We start from the raw sequence: 6,031 nt of genomic DNA, 5'->3' as shown, positions 1-6,031 counted from the left end.
CCTCTACTCACCATGATTCCTCAGTTCCTGTAGCCATTGCTCATCCAGTTCCATCTACCCAGAAAGCGCTTTCCTCATCTTCTTCTTAGTAACTGTCACAGTTGTAGTTTTACCTTTTTGTTGTTGCTGTTTTCCTTTCCTCCACTAAAATGAAAGCTCCTTGAGGTCAAGGTCAGTCTTTGCTCATCACTGTCTCTCCAGCTCCCAGCACTATCCTTAGCCTACACAATGAGTACTCAACCATTACATTCAACAGCTTACTCAATGTCTTAAACCTAACACATCCCAAACTGAAATGCTGATTGTCCCTGGAAACACTGCTCTACATGCAGAGCTGCCATGTGGCACAGTTCCAAGGAGGAGCATCCACAGAGCACTATGTGAATGGTGCCCTGCCTCCTCCCCAGTCGTGCCCTCCATGTGGACTATCAGTTTGGATGGTGTCCTCTGAACTTGTGCGTTATTCTTCTCTACTTCAGCTGATGGCAACTCTACCCCTCCAGTGGCTCAGCTCAAAATTTTTAGAAGCACCTTTGATTCTTCTTTTACTCTCACATCTCACATTCACTCTATCAGGAAATTCTATTAGCTCTACCTTCAAAATATATCATCATCACCTCTCACATTCTCCACCACTCCCACTGTAGCCTGAACCACCATCATCTCCCACGTAGATTATAGCAGTACACCTCTTTGGTCTCCTTGCTTCTGCTCTTGTTCCCTACTGTCTACTCTCAAACAAGCAGCCCAAAACCCTTTAAAACATAAATCAGACCATGTCATTTCTTTGTTTAAAACCCTAGAGTAGCTTCCTAATTCCCCTGAAAATAAAAGCCAAAGTCTTTACAGCAGCCTCTAAGTTCCTACAAGCCTCCCAGATAATTTTATGACCACATCACTTATGTCCTTCAAGTCTGTTAAAATGTTACCTTCTTAAAATGATCCTACTTTGACCATTCTATTTAACTTGCCACTTTCTAAATCTCTTTACCATGCTATTTTTTCTACTTCCACTCTTGTCTCCATCTAATATATTTATTTATTATACTCATTGGTTAGTGTCTATCTTCCTTCTGTTAGAATATAAACTCCACAAGAACAAAATTTATCCATTAAAACCTCCCATACATCTAAAACAGTATCTGGCATATTGTAGGTTCAGTAGTGAATGAAGCCCTATTGGCTCAGTGGATTGAGCATCGGCCTGGAGACTAAAGCGTCCCAGGATTGATTCCAGTCAAGGGTACATGCCTGGGTTACAGGCTCGATCCCCAGTAGGGGATATACAGGAGGCAGCTGATCAATGATCTCTCTCATCATTGAAGTTTCTATCGCTCTCTTCCTCTCCCTCTCTCTTCTCTAAAATCAATAAAAATAATATTTTTAAAAAATAGTGAATGAATAACTATAGTGCCTGCTATATATTAGAGATTAGTAAATATTAATATGGCTGGTGTAGCTCAGTGGTTGAGGGTGAACCTATGAACCAGGAGGTCATGGTTTGATTTCCAGTCAGAGTACATGCCTGGATTGCGGGCTTGGTCCCCAGTGTGGGGCGTGCAGAAGGCAGCCGATCAATGATTTTCTCTTATCATTGATGTTTCTATCTCTCTCTCCCTCTCCCTTCCTCCTGAAATCAATAAAAGTATATTTTTTAAATATATATATTAATACAGGAAAAAATATGACATATGTTGACACAGCCTCTCCCTTCCTCCTGAAATCAATAAAAGTATATTTTTTAAATATATATACTAATACAGGAAAAAATATGACATATGTTGACACAGCTAATAAAATTTTTCTTTCCATAGCACATATTTACATATATATATATATACATATATATGTAAAGTGTCCCAAAAAATGTATACACACTTTAGCAGTTGATAACTCACTTAATTTTCACTCCTTTTCAGGTTTAACTGGTTTGAAATAATGGGTGAAGCCAGATTAAGCTTTGAACACAGAAAATTTATCCTTAAGTGCCACTAGACTTTTTTATGGGGATACATAAAAGATAAAGTTTACAGTACAAAACTGGTAACTGTCGATGAGTTAAAGGCACACAAATACCGAACGAAATGATTCTTGATGTTTGCTATTCCATTGCTTCGAGTTATCAGCACTGCCTGGACCAGAACAGTCATCAGTTTGAAAACAGGCATTAACAACAATAACAAAATGTATTCATTTCTGTAGATTCTTTTAAATTTTGAAAATGAACGGTATGTTAATAAACCCTGACTTAATAATCATTCAAATTTTGTATACATGATTTTAGTTTGGGTGACATCCTGTATGTATACAGCTTGAGTGGTTCCTGGCCTCTCTCCACTTCGTACCTGTATGAATCTCTTTATCCATCTGTAAAATAGAAATGAAGCGCTTGTCCTCACTTGCAGGTTTAACTGGTTTGAAATAATGGGAGAAGCTGGATTGACTTCACTTAATTTTCACTCCTTTTCAGGCTTAACTGGTTGTTGAGAAAATAAAATGAATGTGAATGATTTTGCAAACTGTGAAGCCATACAGTTTTAGGTGGGGAAGATTTGAAACTTTCAACAACATCAATTGCCATCATGCTATTTACTTCCAAGGAGAGTTCTGTGCTTTCTGTACTGCCAGTTAGATTTTAACCTTTACTCTCTCCCAGAGCTGACAGTGAGGAATCTCTCAGCTCCCTTACCCTGTTCGGGTTAATTACTCTCTTTTCCTTTCCATTTTAGGAAAATGGACAGCAGGTGCTGAGTTCCCTGCTCCAGGACTTCTGCTGACTCAGGCTGCTTCTTCATTTCCCTAGCGAGGAATAAAGAAGCGCAGTAACAACACATGCAGGAACACGGACATAGATTCACCTGAGCTTAGGTGGAAAGGGTGGAGTCTCTTCTGAAGGGGAAAAAAAAATTAAGCCTAAGCCTCCTCTACCAAAGCGAGGCACTTGGGAGGGGGCTGGGGGGACAGGGACACACAAGCAGGTCAGGAAGCCTAGGTTCCCCCTCCCCTGTGGCTTTGACAACTGAGAAACCTGGAGCAAGTCTCTTCAAGTCTCTTCAATCTTACCAGGAGGAGGACATCAGCATAGTTATTATAGTGACTTTGGAACTCACAAGTTATTGGAGGATCAGAAACAGAAGAAAACTCCAAGACACTGAGTTTTATTGAGACTTTTGGGGTATTTAATTTTAAGAGTGAAAAATAATGCCAAAGTGCCCTCAAATTTTTCCCTATTTTAATGTCTTCAGCAAACAATCTCATTCATTTGATTGAAAATAGCATGTAACCTATGGTCTCTCAAACTAATATAGTTCATAGTACACTACAAGGAATGACTTACTTAGGACACAAAAGTTTTTCCATAATGAAAACTTTCAACTATCTCAGTTTGTAACTTTAAATTCGCTTAGAGATAATGTGAAATCTTTATATGTACATGAGGCCCTCCTGGTCCCCCTGGCAAGAGGCTTGATACTGTTTATGAAAAGGCTCAAGATGATACAAATTATTCTATTAACCCATTCTCCTAACCCTGTATTTAATCAATGGTATATTCTTGTGAATTATTTAAATCTATTATATTAACAATTTACGTGGTTTTTTTTGTCATTTTCAAATAACTGTAGACGCATAAGGGCCCCAAATGCAGGAAAAATCGGCTAATAAAATTCCATTCGGCTTCAGTTGGCCAAATGCGTGAGCCCTTTTGTGTCCCAAAAGCTTACAAACTGAAGAGGCATTGGACTGTGGGACAACCCGGACATTTGACAACCATATGATATCCTTGAACTTCGACTTCAGAATGAGAATGTAAATGTGAGAAAGTAAAGCTCTGCTTCAATTCATATACTCTTGCTCACTATTTAAAACAAAAGCCTCCTGCCTGCAGCCTAAATTATCCGGAGAACATTAAGAACCCGGAAAACTACTTTCAACAATACACCACCCCTAAAATTGGAAGCGCATTTTGTTTCATTTATTCGCGCCCATTTATTAACTCTTTTCCCCGAAGAGTCCAAAGTACTGAGAAAGAATAATTAGCAGAGGAGTAACTGCGTTTTGACACTTCCGGGTTGCGGGCGGAAGGGGAGATAAACGAGAAGAGGGCGGGGGAAAAAGTGTGACAAACTCTAAAGAGGAACCAGAGAGAGCCAGCAGCAACAGCTCCTCGTTAGTATAGTGGTTAGTATCCCCGCCTGTCACGCGGGAGACCGGGGTTCAATTCCCCGACGGGGAGGTTGGAGCTTTTTACTAATTCCCTTTTCTCCCCTATTTTCTTTGTAATTCCAACAATATGCTAATTGTTTGGTAATTGTATCTTTTCTAAATGACGACTTTTATCCCCTCCGCTCCCTATTTCCCTTGTAATTCAACTGCGCGACATTGTTGACAAATACAACAGACTAATTTTTTGTTAATTTCTTTGTGTGTCTTTTCTAAATGATGACTTTTAAGCTTAAGTCTCACCATGAAATAAGTGCCTACACTGAGAGCAAACGCTTTATATTGTTGGCAAAGGAAGAAGAAAGGGGAGAAAACGCCCAGGCGGACCTCTGGGCTCGCTCCCAGCCGCTGGCTGGCAAAGGCGTGCGCGTGCGCAGTGGCGCCCCGCCAAATTACAACGGAGGAAGGTCACGACCTCGGCTCGCGGGCCGCGTGGGGGGAGGGGAGAGAGAGAGGGCGGAGTCTCCGCCCCTAACGGGGCGGGTAAGAACGGAAATCGCTTACTGAAGAGGAAGGACGGATTTCCTCTGAACGTGGGGACTGGGCTAAACGGAAACTCCTTTCTCCGGGCTCCGCTAGTTCCGTCCCCACCTAGGTAGGGGGGTAGCTCTTAGGAAGCTCTTGGTGGTAAAGGTATCAGTCTCCACCTCCGACCTGGGCTTCGACCGACACGTAACGGAGGGGCAGGGGAAAAACTGCAGGCACCGCGGGGGTGTACAAAAGAGACGCCATGTTACCGGAGTCCTAAGAAACTGCGCGAGCCCCAGCCCAGCAGGACCTCGTGGCGCAACGGTAGCGCGTCTGACTCCAGATCAGAAGGCTGCGTGTTCGAATCACGTCGGGGTCATGACATTTTTTTTTTTTTTTGGTGCCTCCTCAACCACTGGCTTCTTATAAACCTAGATGTCTTCCCGCCATTTTTTGAAAATGCCTTTACCTTTTAGAATTAAATCTTCCTCGTTCAAACGTTATCCTAGTAATCCTTACTCTGCAAGGAGACAAGACTCAGTATATATCGTAGAAGGGCTCATGATTTTTGTACTGTTTCACCTTTGAAAGTGAGTTTTCTGTCATTTAACATACATAATGTGTAAAAATAAGGGTGTTTTAGTGGGCATATCAGTCCACGGTACAATATAACTGTGCTAGATGGTTTTCCAAAGCTGGTCTTAGACCCGTTTGCCTTTTGAAAACAAGAAAAAAAGTATTTCTAACTTTTAGTATTATAATAGTTTACATGGTTTAGTCCGAGTGCCAGACACTGTAAACAACCTTACGACATGCGATTAATACCCCACTTTTACAGATGAAACTGTGACACAGGAATAGTGAGTGACCTAACAAGGGTCACCCAAGATAACAACCCAGGTGACTTGACTCCAGATCCCCCTCATCACTAAATGTTTATAATAAAGGTGGAAATAAACTGTTGAATTTAATGATACATCAGTGCACCATGTTTTCATATGAGTGGTGCCAAGTCAGATAGCCACTTTCAACTACTGTATTACTCATTCACTTTCGTAAGCTTCAGAACTTTTAGTACTACACAGTTCCTTACAGGAGATAGCCACTTTCAACTACTGTATTACTCATTCACTTCTGTAAGCTTCATGTGTCAAATATTTGTTGTACAAAAAGTAAATAGCAAGGCTATGAGAAATGAATATTTTTAGATTTTTATTTAATATGTTTCATAAAACTCCCTGACTTTTTTTGTTTAATGTTTTGAAAATACCAAATATTAATTTCTTAGGATTCAACCTAATAGAGCAGTAGAGCTGGACCCTGTATTTTCACTTTGTGTAGT

General features: G+C 40.8%; 2 non-coding genes across 2 annotated transcripts; both read left to right on the top strand.

The window, feature by feature from the left end:
• The first annotated feature begins 4,162 nt into the window (after nucleotides 1-4,162).
• On the top strand, nucleotides 4,163-4,234 carry TRNAD-GUC. Its single transcript has one exon. It is a non-coding gene; the product is annotated as a tRNA-Asp (tRNA).
• A 762-nt stretch (nucleotides 4,235-4,996) lies between these two features.
• TRNAW-CCA lies at nucleotides 4,997-5,068 on the top strand. The gene has a single exon. It is a non-coding gene; the product is annotated as a tRNA-Trp (tRNA).
• The last annotated feature ends 963 nt before the right edge of the window (nucleotides 5,069-6,031 follow it).

Source organism: Myotis brandtii, unplaced genomic scaffold, assembly GCF_000412655.1.
Source record: "Myotis brandtii unplaced genomic scaffold, ASM41265v1 scaffold708, whole genome shotgun sequence".
NCBI classification, from domain to species: domain Eukaryota; kingdom Metazoa; phylum Chordata; class Mammalia; order Chiroptera; family Vespertilionidae; genus Myotis; species Myotis brandtii.
This window is presented reverse-complemented; position numbering and strand designations above follow the sequence as displayed.